The following is a 20254-nucleotide window of genomic DNA, read 5'->3' as shown; positions in this document are numbered from 1 at the left end:
TGTTTGAAAATGGGTACATAGGAATATTACTTTGAATTTCAAATAATCTCATTCCTAAATTACATTTGTTATTTGCTTTTAATTTTCCTTTTACAATTCAATATGACAAGAGGGGCCATTTGTGTATGTGTAGGGAAATCTTTTGCCCAATATAGGTTTCCAGTAAATACAGGTTTTAAATAATGCAATATGGATACAGCTCATTATAGTCTCTAAATAATTACCGGGTCCCATCAATTAGGGAAATACTTTTCTGATGGATCATTAGAAACACATTTGTGGTAGACTTTTAAACCATTAATAATCATAGAGACTATCTTAATTGCTTTTGGAGAGAAGAATTCTTTCGTAGTATGGAGAACCACTTGCTAATTCATCTGTTTTGCTAGACTGGATTTTTTTTTTTAATTGGCTTGCTTTAAAATGGGCATACTTGCACTTTAAAAAGCTCCAGAGACCTTCCATCTATATACAAATACAAAAATAGCATTAACGACTGACAATCACCCCCCCTTTCCCTCTGTCAGTTATGGGGACTATTTAAGGTTCTATCTTTTTCATGCTCTAGAAGTAATGTGAGGTTTACATTCAACTCCCTTTAATCTGAAACACTGACTGAGCTCCAAACCACTTAGCAGCCTGCCATTTTTCAATGGGAGGGGAAAGCAGCAATGTAATTTACTGTCCATATTTTATAGTTTTCCTTTTTAAAAACCTGCTTATATAGCGCCTGTATTTGCAGAAACTGGAGAATGACATGGCTTTTAAATGTGGCCCAGTCTGGGCAATGCTGGGAAGCCCAAAGTGGCTGACTGGCCACCAAGGTTGGTATATGGTAATGAGAGATAAGGGGCTCTGGGTATAAAAGTGTCAGGGAGAGTATGAAGGAAGATGTAGGCAACACAATAGGTTTGATGAGCGAAAAGGGGAGCACAGTATGGAAAGGACGGAGGGCTGGGACTAGCCTGTGCTACTGAACTTAGGTGCACAACTGGATAACAATTATGTGATCATTTTAGGCAGGCTCCAGCATTTGCTTTGGAGTTCCTTCACCACTACCCTGTCTGAACCCTGGTCTCTTCAAGATTCAGCCAAAAGAACTTCTGGCCTCACATACTGTCTTTATTACTGAACAATCACTGTCTTCCTTGGGCCTTGTCTAGGAAAATGGGATAAGAGGTGGAACTTCTGAGCTCTTACCCTCAGGGTACTGTCCACCCTACTAAGCCTTTCCCCCGCTCTCCTTGTCCCTATACTCAATTGCCTCAAATTCTTCGGCCGTTTTCATCTCCTATTATTCACTCCATTCATTCATTTACTTCCAGCTCCATCCATTCATGAAATAGTTACTGCACCTCTTCCATGGGAGAGCACATACTGGAGAGAGATTGTATTAGCTAGCATTCTCAGAGAAACAGAACCAATGGGAGATACATAAAATATATGTAGATATGTTTATCTACACACATTCCCCCCCAACCTTTAAGATTGATCAGTTTATCTACTTCTTTATCATCTATCTATCTAGGTTATTCTAAAGAGTTAGATTGTGGGGGTGCCGGGGTGGCTTAGTTGATTAGGTGTCTGACTCTTGATTTTGGCTCAGGTCATGATCTCAGGGTTGGGAGATAGAGCCCTGCATTGAGCTCTGTGCTGGGTGAGGAGTCTAGTTAAGATTCTCTCTTTTTCCTCTCCCACTGCCCCTCCCCACCTCTCTCCCTCTCTTAAAAATTTTTTATTAATTAAAAGAAAGAATTAGATTGTGAAGGGTGGCAAGTCCAAAAATTCAGGTTGGCTGGAGACCCAGGGAAGAGTTGATGTTGAAGCTTGAGTCTGAAGGTGGTCTGTAGGCTGCCTTCCCTCTTGCTTGTGGGGAAGTCTGTCTTTTGTCTGTTAAGACCTTCAGCTGGTTGGATGAGACCCATCCACATTATGAAGAGTAATCTGGTTTGCTCAAAATATCCTGGTTTAAATGTTAATCTCATCTAAAGCATACTTTCACAGCGATGTCCAGACTAGTGTTTGACCAAATGCCTTGGTACTATGGTCTAGCCATTGACACATAAAATCAACTGTCATGGGTACTATAAATCTTACAAAGGAGAGTAATATAGGTCATTGTCCCCAATCAATATCTGCTTAATTAGAGAGATATATCAATCTGTCAATCAGTCAATAACTGTAAATCAAGTTATGAATCTTGTAATAGGTTCTGTATCACCTATAAAGAAAGAGCTTGGGGAATCTAGAGGAAATAATGAGTAATCCTGACCAGGGGTCATGAGAAAGGCTTTGTAATAGGGGTGCGAGTTGTAGTGGATGTTGAAAGCTAGGTAGAATTTTGCTAAATGAAAAGAGTAAGGGCTGGGGGAGAGGAAGACATTCTATTCCAATAAAATCAGAATTTGGTCATAAGTTTATATATTCTTTAAATTTTTAGCAAGTGCAATTTACATGACTTAGTGTTCTGGGTGCGATGGAATGTAAAGAGAATGTATCTCTGCTCAGAAGGAATAATGATAATGGTCACTATTTGTTGAGTGCTGCTTGCCACAGGTCGGGTACCTTGCCAAGTGTTTATACTCATTATTTCAATTATTGTTCTACTGCCCTATAGGAAAGGTTCCCAGTGGTGAAGGTCAACCAGTACAGTGTGATATCAGTGGACTGTGAAAGGTCTAGTGAGCACACTCCTGGGGCATAGGAAGGATAGGAATTTGGCCAGGCAGGGAGGATGGGGCTGAGGGACATAGCTTATTCATTGTAGGCTGGACTTGTAGTAAGCAAGACTTGAGCCCCGCATTAGCTCACACCATAGATGATTTTGCAGCTGTTCTGGTATAGATGGAAGCTTGTGTGATAGTACCTATGAGAATGAAATCTATAATAATTGTGTCTTTGATTCTTTGCTGAATTTGCTTTCACTAGTCATTCGCATTATCACCAGAAAACTGAGAATTAGAGAGGTTAAGGAAATTTTTTCATTGCCTGTTATCAGAACTTGTGCTCTTTCTACTAAGCCCACACTGCCTTAACTCCTAGGTTAATGGGCAAACAGTGGTTGCTGTGGTTTGAATGTTTGTGTTTCCCGACCCCCAAATTCATATGTTGAAGTCCTAATACACAATGTGATGTGTTAGTAGGAGGTGAGGGTTTGGGAGGTGATTAGGTCATGAGGGTGGAGCCTTCTTGAATGGAATTAGTGCTGTTGTAAAGAAACTCTACAGAGTTCCCTCAGCCCTTCCACCATATGAGGACACAAGAAGTCAGAAATCTGGAAGAATTTCCTCACCCAACCGTGCTGACACTCTGACCTCACACTTTTAGCCTCTAAAACTGAAAAATTAATTTCTATTATTTATAAACTACCCAATCTGTGTTTTTTTTTTTTTTTTAAGTTTCAGCCTGACAGACTAAGTTAGTGATTTAAGCAAATAACTCCAAAGAAGTGGGGTCAATGCTACAATTGTTGTATGTTTAAGGCACAGTTAATGGAGTGATGAGTTCCATGGGAGATATCATCAAAGGAATATACATTGCAAGATGTTCTGAAGCAGGTGGGCCTGGGAGCTGAGGCAGATGATAAAGCTAGAATAAAGATGGATGCAATGGGAAAGGAAAGAAAAGACTTAACATCAGAATATTTCTGTATATCTAGAAGACAAAACTTAGTAACTGATTGTAGGAAACTGGGGCAATTTAGGTGTCAAGGTGCTAGTTGCAAGGAACATCCTCAGTTGCAAAGGAACATCCTCAGCTAATGAAGTAGAAAAAGGATTATGGAAGGATATTTCCCAGGTCACAGATTTCTGGAAAATCTATAGAGTTAGACCTGGGAGCCATGCAGCCAGGAGCTATGGTCACACCATACCCTGCGGCTTCTATGGTGAAGAGTCCACTGTTGGCACCACTGGACACTGCATTTCATACCACAAGTGACCATTGATGCTGGACTTGGGATACCAGAACCTCCACCACTGCTTGCCCCAAACTGCACACCTCTACATCTGACCTCATGAAAGTGCATACTGCACAGCTGTGGCTTCCTCACTATACCCTAGCTGTAATGGAAACTAGGAAAGAGAGGTTCTAGCTTCCATTTTGGATGGTTTGAAGAATTTCTCAAACATAGAATAGACATTCAAAAGAATGCTGGTGACCACAAACATGCCTACACCAGGTGGTGAAGGAAGAGTAATCAAAACTGATACTAAGGTTTCTCATTTAGCAAATGGATGATAGGAGTTGTTATGACCAAGACAAGGAAAATGGGAGGATGAATAGAATCGTGGAGCTAAAAAAATTAGTTTCTGAACACTATGGATTTAAGATATCTGCAGCACACCAATATGGAGTCATTAATACAATATGTAGTTAGAAATTTGCATCCTGGTCTCAAGATGGCAGATAGTGCTAGAGATGTAGACTTGGGAACCAATATAGAGATGAGAATAGATAAGATTGATCACTATATATATAACCTTGACGAATGTTGCCTTGGAAGGGAGATAGAAGAGGAGGCTGAGCCACCTAAGGATCTTGAGAGGTACAAGTTGAAGGTAGAATGAGAATCCAAAGGTGGAAAACTAGAGTATCATGAAACTCAAAGTTGTAATGGAAAGAGATGGTGATCAAGACAGTGAAATGCTGCAGAGAAATGTGTGTGAGGACTAAGGTCTCTGAGTTTCTCAGAAAGGAAATCACTGGTGGTGTGCAGAAGTTATTTTGCCTGAGGCCAATATTACAACCCATTTAGGGTAGATAGTCACATACTGTATACCTCTCCTCAGCCCTCAACCAATATACAGCCTTTATTTCTTTGTCCCTGCCCAGTCTTCAGCTTCCCCTCTCTTAAAACACCCAGTGTCCCTCCTCAAGACCACCTTAGCGTACATTCCTAACAAACCCTTTCCAAATTAGTACCCCATTTTAATTTCAGTCTGCAGCTATGCCTTTCCCAGTCTCTCTGTTCCCTCAGCTCCTACATTCTTTTCCTTCTCAACCCCATTTTCCCAGTTCTCTTCAATGTTTCTCCAATCGCAGGATCACTTACCTAGCACCCAGTCAGTTCCTAGGCCTGAACCAGTTCCCCAGTTTCCACTCTTCCCATCCCTATTTGTGGTTGTATTTCCCATCCACCAGTGGCATACCCATTTTCCCCAGATTCCACCGAACTACATGTATCAGAGCCTTTATCTGTACCCACCAGTTTCCTGGCATTGGTTGTATTGTTCTCAATCCTTGGAGACTTGACTTGCCAACTTTTGTCCTACTTTTCTTTCCCTGTCTCATTTCTAGTTCCTCCTCACACTGTGGACGTTGTTATTCTCTCTAGACTGTGGTCCTTCCTTATTCTGTACCTGTCCTTGTTCCTTATTTGCTAATTTCAAAACAAAAGTATGTCTAAAAAGTTGTTACCTTTCCAGAGACACATACCGAAGTCTTTATTGTTGCAATTGTATGATGACTGGGATTTTTTTTTTTTCCAAAATATTTGGGACGGGGGCAGGTGGGTGGGTATAAATAAAAAAATGACTGGTTATGAGTTGATAATTTTTGAAGTTGAAGAGTACATGGGGCTTTTTACAATATTTTCTACTTTTTGTATGTTTAAAATTTTTCATGAAAAATGTTTTAACAAAAAAAGTTTCAATGTATGTAAGTAAATAAAATGAATCGATATAAAGAAAACTATTAAGTAATACTAGTACTGATATGGCAAAAATATATTGAAAAAAAACATGAAGGTGATATTTGAGTAGCTGAAGAGGGGAAAAAACTAAGATAATAGAGAAGGAGTTTAGAATGAGTGCGGATAAGAGCAATAGAGCAAGCTTGAGGAAAGAGGAAAAAAGTCTAAGCAATTACATTGTTTAGGCCTGACTTTCTTGGTGAAGAAGTCCATATGCTCTCCAGGAAATAAGGGAATGGGGATCAGGTAGGACTTACATGAAGAATGAGATAGCCATCGTGGGGAAGGGGAAGGAAGCCAGCTAGAGGTAAGCTGCAACTGAGATTGGAGAATATGAATCTATAGTAGGATTGCTCTCCATTATCTTAGCAATCTAGTCTTCCAAGTGACTCTAGGGACCCTCATGTATGCTTCAGGTTTTCTGCAAAACATGTCTTTTCTGTGAATCAGTGAAAATGTAAACTACCAGTAGAACTTATTTGTCTAGAAAGCCTGTTTTATATACTTGGCTTAAGGGAGGATTTTTGTTTTTTTTAAAGATTTATTTATTTATTTTTTAAAAGATTTTATTTATTTATTTGACAGAGAGAGATCACAAGTAGGTAGAGAGGCAGGCAGAGAGAGAGAGAGAGGAGGAAGCAGGCTCCCTGCTGAGCAGAGAGCCCAATGCGGGACTCGATCCCAGGACCCTGAGATCATGACCTGAGCCGAAGGCAGCGGCTTAACCCACTGAGCCACCCAGGCGCCCTTAAGGGAGGATTTTTATGGAAAAAAGTTCCACTGCTAAAATGGACTAATTACACGCTATCACCTGGCATAGGTATTTACTTTGTGGTGTGCTATGCACTTGCTGCTACTTTGTTGTAGATGTTAATGGGATATACTGTACAATGATGGATATTGAGTCTGTCTCAAAAGGAGGACAATTTTGAAAGTGGCTGTTGCTCTTTGGAATAGCTCGCAGGGTTTTATCTGCTCCCCATTGGTTAGGTAGTGGTTTTCAACCTGTGTTTGTGTGCACATGTGCACACACACGCACAATTTTGCATAAAATTTCAAAGGGTTCAAAGACCAAAGATCTCAGTTAAAATTGCAGATTCAAGCTGTGTGGCTGGAGACCTTAATGAGGAACATATCCATTTATGTTTAGCAAACAGAAGGGGGTTTATTTTTGGCTCCTAGAAATGACGAGACATATTGTCACCAAGTTTGTATATTCTCTAGTCCTCTAATGTTAAAACTTGACCTTCTCACCTCAGTCTAGGAGGATTTACCAAAAGTTAAACATTTAAGCCTGCTTCAAGGCCCCTTATACCTTTGATGTCAGAAAATTGCCTAATATATAAAATATTTATAGTAGTGTAACATGTCCACATAGTACAAGTTATATTTTATTTTTATTTTTTAAAGATTTTATTTATTTATTTGACAGAGAGATTGAGAGCACACAAACAGGCAGAGTGGTAGGCAAAGGGAGAGGGAGAAGCAAACTTCACACTGGGCAGAGAGCCTAGGACCCTGGGATCACAACTTGAGCCAAAGGCAGACACTCAACTGACTGAGCCACCCAGTCACTCCTACTTTGTATTTTTAAAGTAAATTCTGTGTATACAGATTTATATAGCCAACCAGCAAGAGGGAACTAACATTTCTTGAGCATTTAGGACTCATTTGCTGTTCTGAATGTAACTTGTGTAGTCAGTGCAATATTGCCCTTAGACAGATATTACTTCTTTATTTGAATGATGCAAAAACTAAGGTTCAGAAAGTCTAATATATTGACCCAAGGTGATGAGTTAATGAGTGTTTGGGCCAGCATAGAAATGTTGTTTTCTTCTAAATCTTTGCTTAACAGAGAACCCTGGATATTTGTTGGGTTTTTTGGCTATCTTGAATCCATTTCTCTCCTTTATGGAGAATTACTCCCTCTTTTGCCCACCTTCCCCAACCCCATTCTATGATATGCTCTTAAAACTATTAAACAAGGTACCCTGCCTATGACTCAAGCTAGGATAATCCCATTCTCTTTGAGTTGTTTGACTCTTGCTACCTAGCCCACTGAGCTATGCTGCTGGTTTGTTAGATTCTCTTTGATTCTGTGAGTTTTCAATATCCTTGAATAAAGGATATTTCTTTTGTAGAGCTATAGACTGAACTGTGCCCTCCATCCTCACCAGCCCCACCACAAATTCATATGCTCTAACCTGAAATTTGATAGTGTTTGGAGATAGGGCCTTTGGGAGGTAATTTGGTTTCAATGAAGTCATGAAGGTAAAGCCCTCACGATGAGATTGATGTCCTTATAGGAAAAGATAACAAAGACCTTGATTCCTATTTCTCTGCCATACTAGGGCCTAGTGAGAAGGCAGCTATCTGCAGGCCAGGAAGAGAGCCCTCATCAGGGAACTCTATTGGTCAATACCTTGATCTTGGACCTCCTAGACTCCAGAACTGTGAGAGATAAATTCCTGTTGTTGAAGCCACAGAGCCCGTGGTATTTTGTTACAACAGTCTGAGCTGACAAATACAAATAGTTTTTGTTGCCTTCTACCAAAGAATTGACTACTATACAAGATGAGTAGTAAGAAGACTCATTTTAGCTTTCAGTACTTTAGTTCTGACAAGTTGAAGAAAGAAGGACAAAGATCAAACAAGCAAGTTTAGGGACTTACTCTTATCTCTTGGGAAAAAGTTTGTAAATAAAGAGGAAGTTGAAACTGTTTCATAGAGTGGGATTTGGGAATTATTTATGGATGATACTTATTCTGAATTTCCTTATATCTTGTTTGCATATTCCTTATTCCTAACTTGTTTGTGATTTAGATCTACATTGTGATAACCAGGGCTGAGTGAGAAAATAAATTAGCCCTGCATAACTTCTCTTTCAGGTTGCAGAACTGTAATCAAAGCTAATCCCTAGAAACTGGTCTGCCAAGAAGAAAAGCTGCACTGAAATGGACACCTAATTTTTTTTTTTTGTTTTGGTCTTAGAGAATGTAAGAAATTCCTACTGCAGGAATTTATTCACTGGCTCCCAGTTACCTCTTCCTAACATAGGTTCATCTTTTATTTTTAGAGCTTTGTTTTGATCTATATGTCTTTTGGCTCTGAGTAATGCATTCCATGAGATGATTCAGTTCTGAGAAATCAAGCCAGGTAAAGATGAAATATAAGGTTTCACCACCTTTTCAATACTTTTCATCTGCTTTTAAGGATGTATGCCTTTCTACCAGTATTTCTTGGTACCATATGTATTTTTTCCTACCAATTACAGAGCTTTTTGAGTTTGATGGCATCTTAGCAATCATGCAGTTCATCCTTCATATCTTACAGATGAGAAAACAGAAACTTATAGAAGTAACTGGTTTGTCAATGATTATGTAGTTAGTAACGGAATAGGGACTTGAACACACTTTTTCAGATTCCCTGTTCACTGTGTATTCTACTTCTATAAGCTGCCAAGTAATTGACTGACCGAAGATAATAAAAGCAATTCCCATTTAACCTGAACTAAAGAAGAATGTGGAAAAGAAGAAAAAATAGAAAGTTTTCAGAGTTTGAATTTCATCGAGCAAAAGGGGAAGATTTTGAGCCATGTGGAGGAAAGAGGCAGAGAGGTCGTGCTTTTAAGGATTGTTTTTAAGCCTACTGTCAAATTGCTTTATTCTCTGGGCAAGTGTCTGCATGTTTATTTCCATGGGTTAAATGATTCCTTTAAGGTGAATTAAACACTGCCTCATTTCCATGTGAATTAAAGTTTTTAAAAGAATTTTTTCCCCTGGGAATTTCTCACATTAAATCCACTAGGTTTGTGCATCTATGTTGAAAACAGACCAAAGGGAACTGGGACTTCATCTTTTTCTCTAATTGGCTTCTGTGCCTTCCTGTCTTGTGAGAATTGAGTGTTGTTTAGATACCCCTCTCCTTTTTTCAGCTCTAGAGTGAATATCCAGTGTCTGCTTGGTAGTTTGTCTCTTTTGGAATAACCACACCCTAGGTCAGTATAGTTTGTTTTCAGTATAGGGCCAGCTGTTCCAGGATTACTTTTTCAGGGTTGGAAACATCCAGTTTGGACCTTGAGGGAAAAGGCTGAGAATAAAAATGTAAAGAAGAAGGTCAAATAGTATTTTGTCAGATTGTTGATTTTCTGTTTTGAATCAAATCTGTCTTTAGTGTTCTGTAGTATCCCTGCTCTAGACATACTGCTCCAAAGAACAGGAGTGAAAACACACCCTTCTCCTTTCCTCTAGGCAACAAAAGCAAATAGTAAAAAAGGACTAGAACAGTGAAATTTATAATTTTTCACCTGAATAAAGAAGTATTTCTTTTTTTTTAAATTTATTTTTTATTTATTTTCGGCATATCAGTATTCATTATTTTTTCACCACATCCAGTGCTCCACGCAATCTCTGCCCTCTATAATACCCACCACCTGGTACCCCGACCTCTCACCCCCTGCCCCTTCAAAACCCTCAGATTGTTTTTCAGAGTCCATAGTCTCTCATGGTTCACCTCCCCTTCCAATTTCCCCAACTCCCTTCTCCTAACTCCCCATGTCCTCCATGCTATTTGTTATGCTCCACAAATAAGTGAAACCATATGATAATTGACTCTCTCTGCTTGACTTATTTCACTCAGCATAATCTCCTCCAGTCCCGTCCATGTTGCTACAAAAGTTGGGTATTCATCCTTTCTGATGGAGGCATCATACTCCACAGTGTATATGGACCACATCTTCCTTATCCATTCATCCGTTGAAGAGCATCTTGGTTCTTTCCACAGTTTGGCGACCATCGCCATTGTATTTCTTGATAACACTAAGGGCTTAGGTTCTGGGCCTGAACTCCCATGTCCCTCTGAGTATAAATAAAAGGCAGTGATCAAAGCAGACATTTTAGTTAGGCAAACAGCTTGAGAGCCATCCTTACCACAAAGGGCTACTGAAGTTGAGTAATTAGTAGCTACAGAATTTAAAGCAGAGTTTTAGGAAGTTGGTCTCTGTAGCTGAAAGCATACGCCATGTCATAAGATTTTGTTATGTCACAAAAGAAAACTGGGGGCATCATGTTGCCTGAGTTCAAGCTTTACTACAAAGCTGTGATCACCAAGACAGCATGGTACTGGCACAAAAACAGACACATAGACCAGTGGAACAGAGTAGAGAGCCCAGATATGGACCCTCAACTTTATGATCAAATAATCTTTGACAAAGCAGGAAAAAATACACAGTGGAAAAAAAGACAGTCTCTCCAATAAGTGGTGCTGGGAAAATAGGACAGAGCTATGTGTAGAAGAATGAAACTTGACCATTCTCTTACACCTTACACAAAGATGTACTCGAAATGGATAAAAGACTGCAACTTAAGGCAGGAATCTATATCAAAATCCTAGAGGAATATAACATAGTGAGTAACCTCTTTGACATCAGCCACAGTAACTTCTTTCAAGATATGTCTCCAAAGGCAAAGGAAACAAAAGCAAAAATGAACTTTTGGGACTTTATCAATATCAAAAGCTTCTGCACAGCAAAGGATACAGTCAACAAAACAAAGAAGCAACCCACGGAATGGGAGAAGATATTCACAAATGACAGTACAGACAAAGGGTTGATATCCAAGATCTATAAAGAACTCCTCAAACTCAAAACACACAGAACAGATAATCATGTCAGAAAATGGGCAGAAGACATGAACAGACATTTCTCCAAAGAAGACATACAAATGGCTAACAGATACATGAACAAATGTCCATCGTTACTAGCCATCAGGGAGATTCAAATCAAAACCACATTGAGATACACCTTACATCAGTTAGAATGGCCAAAACCAACAAGTCAGTAAACAGCAAGTGTTGGAGAGGATGTGAAGAAAGGGGAACCCTCTTACATTGTTGGTGGGAATGCAAGTTGGTGCAACCACTTTGGAGAGCAGTGTGGAGATTTTTTAAGAAATTAAAAATAGAGCTTCCGTATGACCCTGCAATTGCACTACTGGGTATTTACCCCAAAGATACAGATGTAATGAAAAGAAGGGCCATCTGTACCCCAATGTTTATAGCAGCAATGGCCATAGTCACCAAACTGTGCAAAGAACCAAGATGCTCTTCAATGGACGAATGGATAGAGAAGATATGGTCCATATATACAATGGAGTATTATGCCCCCACCAGAAAGGATGAATACCCAACTTTTGTATCAACATGGATGATTATGAGATTATGAAAGAGATTATGCTGAGTGAAATAAGGCAAGCAGAGAGAGTCAATTATATGGTTTCACTCACTTGTGGAGCATAAGGAATAACATGGAAGACACTGGGAGGTGGAGAGGAGAAGTGAGTTTGGGGAAATCGGAGAGGGAGACAAACCATGAGAGACTGTGGACTCTGAGAAACAAACTGAGGGTTTGGAGAGGAGAGGGGTGGGGGATTGGGTGAGCCTGGTGGTAGGTATCATGGAGGGCACGTATTGCATGGAGCACTGGATGTGGTGCATAAACAATGAATTTTGGAACACTGAAAATAAATTTTAAAAAAATGATATTCACTGGATTCTTTGAAACAAAGAAAAGAGAAAGTAATAAATATCAAGCTCAATAATTAAAATTTGTATTTCATAAAGTTGGCTATTTTTTCTCTTATAATTAGATTATACTTATAAACCTCTAAATCCTAAATCCCTGTGATTTTTAATAAAGGTCAACAATAATATAAATAAACATTTAAAAGCAATTAATTTGTAATCTCATTTCCTATATAATTATACATACTGTTGCATAGTAATTTCTAGTTCTTTTCATAGGTCTGTGTACTCTATGATATATATAATCATAGTATTTTAGATTATACTTTTTTCATGAAACATTCTTTATGTCTAGTCAACATTAAAAATTCTCATGTTTTTGTTTGTTTGTTTTAAAGATTTATTTATTTATCTTAGAATGAGAGAGAGAGAGTGAGGAACAGAGGGAGAGGGAGAGAATCCCAAGCAAACTCCCTTCTGAGTGTGGATCCTGACATGGGGCTCCATCTCAAGTTTCTGAATTCATGACCTGAGCCGAAACCAAGAGTCAGATGCTTAACTGACTAAGCCACCCAAGAGCCCCCAAATTCCCCATGTATTTATATTGTACTAACAATTGCTATTTTAAATGACTGCATAGCATTTCATACTATTTATCTAAATATGCTAACTTCTAGTATTGGCCACTTAGATTTCGAAGTATTTATGTAGTATGATCATATGACTTCTTCTACATTGTTATGTCTATTGGGTACTATCATTTGCTTGTTTTAATTTGTATTTCTTTGAATATAACTGGAATGAGTACTGCCCATTGTGGATGTTGTTTTATTTATTTTACTAGTTGTATTTATTTGGATATTAATTGTCTATGACAGTTTAACAACTTATTTTTTCCTGACTAATAGTTTCTCTGAGGAACAGTACACTTTGACCTCTGGACACCTGACTGTCTATTCTAAAGTGATCTTTGGGCCAAGAACGTTAAGATAGTTTTTTCTTAGGTGAGATTTGTGTGAGAGCAACTCATTACATTTTAGTTAAAGTAACTATTTATACCATGAGGAGACTATCCCGCTTTGTCACTGTGTCCTCATGTGGCAGAGAGAGAACAAGTAGCTCTGTGATACCTCTTCTTATAAGGGAATTAATCCCATAATAGGGCACTACCCTTATTATCTCTTCTAACTCTCATAACCTCCCAAAGACCCCATCTCCAAATGTCATCACATTGGAGATTAGAGCTTCAACATAAGGATTTTCAGGGGAACACATTCAGTCCATAACATGGCCTTTTACCCTCAGGTTACTGCAGCTTCTATCCAAGTTCACATCCCCCTAATTAAGAGGAACTTGGTGAGTATTAGAGGTAAAATTTCATGAACACCTGATTAAACTTTAAAAAAATTTAATCCGTAGATAAGGAACAAAATGAGACAAACTAAGCGTGGAAAGAAAGTAGTTGGACAGTTTATGCCAGGGCCATTCACTAAGTAGGATTTGTCTTGTGGGTATTTATGGTGGCATATGGTATGTGTTGAGATTTAAGAGGCCATTTGGAAAAGTATTTTTATGTCTTGTAACTCATGAATTCTGAATTTTGAGTCCCTGTCTTGAACGATAGGGACTAAGCTTCATAATGCAGGGATCTTCGCAGCACTGGGAACTACCAATTTGGTACCTTCTCTGCCCCCTCCCCCACATGCCCTTCCCTTCCTTTCATTCCCTACCCACATCTCTCCACCTAAGCTCCCACATACCAACTGGCATCAGGCTAGTTACATATCTGGCTAGTCCTTTATTTTCTTTCGTGACTCACAAATGAATCAATATCCTGGCAAGGAGTTAAGCAGGCTGGTTTCTTCAAAGAGTATTTTGTAGGTAAATACAAATAGGATAACTTGAGTGTTTAAAAATACTTTTAAGTAACTACATTCTTTAATTATATGATCCTTAAGCTTGAATATCTTCGGATTATATGATCCTTAAGCTTGAATATCTTCGGATTTAAATAAATCCCATCAGTTGACAATTAAAAAAAACACTTTGTAGAATATGAGTAAGTCTTATTTGTACATGTTAAAAAATGCAAACATTACAAAAAAGTGTGCAGTGAAAAATAAGTTTCTTTCCACCCCACATTCCCAGATCCTTTGCCTCTCTTTCCTCAGAGACAACCACTACTATTTCTTGCTAATGCCCTCTAGAAATACTTCTTAGCTAATCAAACTTAAATACTACTTATACAACCCCCTTGTAAAAAACCCAAATATGAAATACTACATATACTTTGTTTTTATTATTACTTTTATTTTTTTAACTTTTAACTTAACTGTGTCTTGTTTCTTATGTCTTATTCCAGAGACTGGATCATATCAGCTTATATAACTTTCTTCCATTTTTTTTTTTTTACTGACTATATGATGAAAATATGCAATAATTTATTAATTTAGCCCCTTATTAGTAGGTATTTATTTCTAGTTTTTTAAAAAACAAGGCCCTCTCAATGAGAAGCCTTGTATATATGTATTTGTGAATTTGTGCCAGTATATTTGTGATATATTTGTAGGCTGAATAACAACATGAAGAAAAATGTGGTGTTATTGGGTTAAAAGCATGGATATTAGAGTTTGTTATCTACTACCTGCTTCCCAATTAGTAGACATATAACTTAAGTTATATGACAAGTTACTTAACTTTCTTTGCATCAGTTTCCTCATTTGTAAAATTAGTATAAATGATAGTACATACCTTGGACATACAAATATAAGGGGAGCTAATACAAGTATAGCATTATTAGAGAGTTATTGGAGAGTAACTTTTTTTCCCCCAATCTTGATGAAGAACTCATTCCTAAGCTTGTTACAAGTATTGATACAATTGATACTTAATTTTGGCCAAAGGAGATATTTGGGAGGGCAAATTGAGAATAGGAGTTCCTCCTATAGGTAGATGTGGGCGGCTAACTGTAGTCGCGTTTGTGTTCAAACTGTAGATTAACAGTCAGCATCTGGGGCCTGAATATCTTTGTCTCTGATATGTGGGGATTAGATTAGATAATCCCTAAAGTAACTTCTAACTCAATTATGTGTGTGCTTAGTCCATTCTCAATATGAGATGTTATTTAATATGGTTTAGATAATTGTGAGAGATAAATTTAAGTCCTGATTCATGTAACACTGTCACTTTGCACTTATTCTTCTCTTTGTGTAGAATGACCTTCCCTTTGTCTGACTATGTAGCTGAGCTGTGACTCATCCTCAGAGACTTAGATCTGACTCAGCCTTTACTGTGAAGCCTTCCCTGAGTGCCTTGGTTGAGTTAGGCACTTTCTCCCTTTGAGGTGTCTTAGCCTCTGTGTTCTGTGGCGAGAGAAGAGTTTTCAAATATTAACTGATAGCTTTTATTAACTGATAGCTGAGTCACCCCAGACTCAGCTTTGATATTGCACTTTTTGTTGCATTGAGGCAGGGATGACATAGTCTTTTCTTGCCTTTTAAGTCCCAAAAGTCTGGGCCCTTCAGGAAATGATAAAAGCAAGGTGCGTAGAAAAACCAATTGCCAGGAAAAGACAAGCTGAGCAAGTAGAGTTTCTATGCTGCAGAAGAAAGAAGTACCCCAGTCAGGGGAACACAAGTTGTGAGTAGACAAAGAGGGCCTCTGACAAAGGGTGAAGCTCCCTGGTCCGTCCTGAGCTCAGTGCAGGGATAAGGAGAAATCCTCTAGAGGTATGCAGAATCAGAGCACAGAGGGATTCTAGGTTTTCTTTCCTGGATAAAGTCCAGAGAAATGAGAAGAAGCTGGAGTACAAATGGCTGCACAGGGCACCCACCTGGACAGGTCTGAGGAAACTTACAAGGTTCCACAGAGCCTGCTGTGGTATGGAGGCAGGGACAATATTCCCATGTCCTGAGAGGACCGTGGAAATGGTAAAAGACTGAGGATGGTCCTGCTGACTTTCCTGGGGCCCAGTGTACTGTGAGAGCCACAGAATGGACCGTGGTACCTTAAAGGGGCAAGGGAGTTAAGGAGAGTTCGACTGCAAAGTACTGTTGATAGGGAACATCAACAAAATCTGCAGAGATCCACAGGGACCAACAACTGAAAACCAGATGGGGAACATCTTCGCTGAGATGTTCTGAATTCAACTGAGTGCATGAATTCAACTGAGATCCAGTTTTCACAGCCTGGAGAAGTAAGAACTCCATGGTAGAACTTACGTTTGTTACACTTCTTGAAAACTTAAATGCAGAAGGACTTTTAGTGCCTCTAATATTACTCTACTGCTTCAAAAATATTTGGTCCTTATCTGCCTCTCTGGATAACAAGCTCTTTGAGGGAAAGCACTAAATCGTTCTTTTCCATTTTATTTGTTCCTGTATATTAGAAGCACTCACACATAGGACGGGTGCAGGAAGTTTTCCGAATGAATAGGTAGACATTTATTTGATGGCTCTTCTGTGTCACAACCTATCCCAGGTCCTTTCACAGCCCTATGAACTAGGTGCTATTATTGCCATTTTGCAGTTGAGATTTACTAAAGCAAGGGAACCAGTAGAACCCAATCGTGCACAGTAGGAGGGAGATCTGCATCCACACTCTGGGTCCTCCAGACACCAGACTGCCTTCATAGGTAAAAGTGATTCTTTTCTCTTACTGTCTGAATATAACTGTGGAATAAAGATGTAAATTAGTTGTTCACTTATTTCAGTAAAAGTTTACAAATTTCTTGCTTTACTACTTTCAAAATAAAGGGCAGAGTGCTCTTCTTATTTTACCTTTATTATTAATTACAAATTAGGTAAAAGTAGCCAGTAAAGTATGACTGTGACACCACAAGATCCCTGTAAAGCTTAATATTCTTGCTAATACTGCCTTGTTTATTTATAAAAGAAGCATATCTTCTTTGTAGAAAGTGCATAAAATCAGAAAGTAGAAGAAGTTAAAATTTACTTATAAGTCCTCTACCTACAGATATCCACTATTAACTTTCAGTTATATCTTACCCTTATTTAAAAAAAAAATTAGAAAACTGATATGAGTACTTTGTTCGTTTTTCATTATATCATGAGTATTCTGTCTAGTACAAGGTGTTTAGTGTTCATGGAACAAAATCTATGTAGATCATACTGTTCATTGGGAGAAGTTATTGGAGTTAGGACTTCACAAGTAAAGTGAGACACTCGATATACAAATTTTTGCTTTAAATAGTCTTCCAGAAGGGGTGCCTGGGTGGCTCAGTGGGTTAAAGCCTCTGCCTCTGGCTTGGGTCATGATCCCAGGGTCCTGGGATAGAGCCCCACATCAGGCTCTCTCCTCAGTGGGGAGCCTGCTTCCTCCTCTCTCTCTGCCTGCCTCTCTGCCTCCTTGTGATTTCTGTATGTCAAATAAATAAATCTTAAAAAAAAAAATAGTCTTCCAGAAAACTTTTAAAGATTTAAGGAATGTAAAAATGTATATGTAATCCAATAAGAGTATCATACAATAAACTTTAATTGCAGTTTGAAATACCAAGAAGACAATAAAAAATCGCCTTAAGCTTGGTTATGAAGCTTAAAACTATCCTGCTGGAGAGAGGAGGGGCCTCATGTCCAGGAGGGACTTGACCCCAGTGTACCCTTTCTATGCATGGACAGATTTGTCTCTTCATCTCGTTTCTTGACCTAAAGAGAGTGAGGTTAGGAAGTCAGCCGGGAGCACAACAGTGATTGAGCAAGTATAGCAACATCTTCCCTCCCTCCCACTGCCAAGGTGCTAAACTCTTGGCTACAAGAAGGAGTAAGAAGTTAGCACTTAGATTTGCCTTTCAAACTCTCTGGAAAATTAACATGTCTGTTTCAGGCCAATTAAAGAAGAAAGGCACCTCCCATCCGAAGTATTAGAATCTCCTCACTGGGAATGGAAACCACGGCAGAATTGTTTTGGCTTATTTCCATGTTATTTAAGAAAGAAGGCCTGGAGGGCACTCTAAATTGACTTGATGTTTTTAGGTTTTTGACGTGTGGGGACTAATCTTGTTTCCATGTCAACGTACCCCGTCAGCTGCTGCAGATTAAAATATGATTAGTTCTTCCCTCTAATTGGCCATGTAATAAACCCATCATCTCAAAACCATGGCTTGTGGTTCAAAGCATAGACTTGGAGCCACACTACTTACTTTTGAATCCTGAATCTGCTCTTTATGGGCTTTGAGACTTTGGGCAAACTATTAAAAGTCTTTATGCCTCATTTTTTTCCTATGTCCTTATCTCAGGTAGTTCTTATAGAGGATTGAATGAGTTCGTGTATGTAAAACATCTCAAATAATGCCTTATGCAGAGTAAGAACTATAAAGGTATGAAATAAGAAGTAGTATAATTAGGTTCTTCCTTTGTGTTTGCTGGTGAACCACAGGTAAACAACTAGCTGGGAGTGGGCTAATGATGGATGTATGGCTGCCTTGGAAATCTTTTAATAACGAAAGAGTGCCAGTGTTTTTGTCACAGTGTGGGTGGATGGTTAAGCAAAAAACAGGGAGGTTAAGGCTGGATACTGCAAGGGCCTTTAAGCTCACTGGGTTGCTTTCCCAGGCCGGTATGTTGAGGCTGGTCTGGAGAATGCGAAAACTGGGTTATTTTATAAACAGGTGGGATATTTGAAGGGGGAATGGCATTTCTTAGATACTTACCTGGACTATGAGTGAGTTTGTTAAAAGAAGTAAATTGAGCCTATGAATAGATGAAGATATCTAGTTATTCCTTCTTGCTAGGCTTTTGAATAAACCAATAGAATTGTAGTTTGCAATTCACTGTTTCTGTTACTATTTGTTGGTTGCTAATACATAAACTGCTTTTGGCTAATTAAATCAGAGAAGTAATTATTGGAAGGGGAAGCTCAAACAACCAAGCAGAAAGGCAAGGCAAAATGTGTAGAATGATCAGGAAGTACAGTCCTTGGGGGACTGGAAGCAGGAACTGCATGATGTTCATTTCAGGGTCAGTCAGCCTCTTGTCTCTTGTTCATATTCCAGAGAGAGGAATCTGATCAGCCTGGCTTGGGTCAGGTGCCCACGCCTTGACTAGAGGAGGGCAGGGCATCTAAACTGGCAACCACACCTGACCGTATCTGATGAAAGAGTTTCTCCAAAACAAAATCAGGATGCTGTTACCAGAAGAAGGAGGAAAGGAAACAGAATGGGCAAAAACAACAAATGGCCACTACTCTATATTGCTTCAAGCCACCAGTGAGGAAGACAAAAGACATTAGGAATTAAGGAGACCCTGAAATCTTTGATTTTTAATCTTTCTCCCCAGTTGCCTTCTCCTCTGACCTTGAAGCTAGATTCCAAAGCCTGGATTTATACCAGAAGGAATCCTCATACTCTGATGGAATTTTCTTCTGATCCTACCACAGTCTGATTTAAACAGCTCAAAATATTAAAGAGGTTTTTATGAAAATGATGATATTCTTCCATTTTATACTTATTGGATGTCTACTATCTATCAGTAAAAGACAAACCCCATCTCCTGCCTTTCAGAAATATGTAGTTATGGTGGTAAAATAGACATATAAACATATATGACATGACTTATGAGGTAGTATGGAGAATAGTATGGTAGAGAAATAAAATAATGCATGGTTAAATCTGCTTAGGGGTTTAGTGCCTAAACTAACCCCCTAAGTACCTACCAGTGGAGGTGGTACTTCAAGGAAGCCTTGAAAAATGAATGAGTATTTACAATTTTAAATTGAGACATTTAGTATAAAAACAAAATTGTGACCCCAAATTATAAACATTATTCACACCTCTGTCAGTGGCACCAGTTTCATCTATTGGCAGCATAAATATTGTTCTTTGGTCTTCTAAGGCTAAGAAGTAAGCTCATAAGTAAAGCCTTGAAAGTCAAAAACTGAAAAACAAACTGTTGCATTCTTAAATTGCAACTATTTGTAAACAAAGCCCGATTCTTAATAACTAGTTTCAGGAACTTGATTAGATGTGAAATGTACCATGACCTCTAGGACTTCTGGAACTCCTCAGCAGCTGTCACTCATTGGCTAGGC

The 20254-nt window shown here is 38.8% G+C and overlaps 2 long non-coding RNA genes across 2 annotated transcripts in view; one reads left to right on the top strand and one right to left on the bottom strand.

The window, feature by feature from the left end:
- LOC116586117 overlaps nucleotides 1–20254 on the top strand; it is a 282787-nt gene that overhangs the window by 227583 nt on the left and 34950 nt on the right. The gene's annotated exons all lie outside the window — the stretch shown is intronic.
- On the bottom strand, nucleotides 1267–10679 carry LOC116586118. Its single transcript, XR_004283899.1, has 4 exons — nucleotides 10621–10679; nucleotides 9610–9781; nucleotides 4770–4772; nucleotides 1267–1355 (listed from the first exon to the last, which is right to left on the bottom strand). It is a non-coding gene; the product is annotated as an uncharacterized LOC116586118 (long non-coding RNA).

The sequence above is a fragment of the Mustela erminea genome, chromosome 3 (genome assembly GCF_009829155.1).
Source record: "Mustela erminea isolate mMusErm1 chromosome 3, mMusErm1.Pri, whole genome shotgun sequence".
NCBI lineage: Eukaryota > Metazoa > Chordata > Mammalia > Carnivora > Mustelidae > Mustela > Mustela erminea.
Note: the sequence above shows the minus strand (reverse complement) of the source record. Positions and strands in the feature narration are given on the sequence as shown.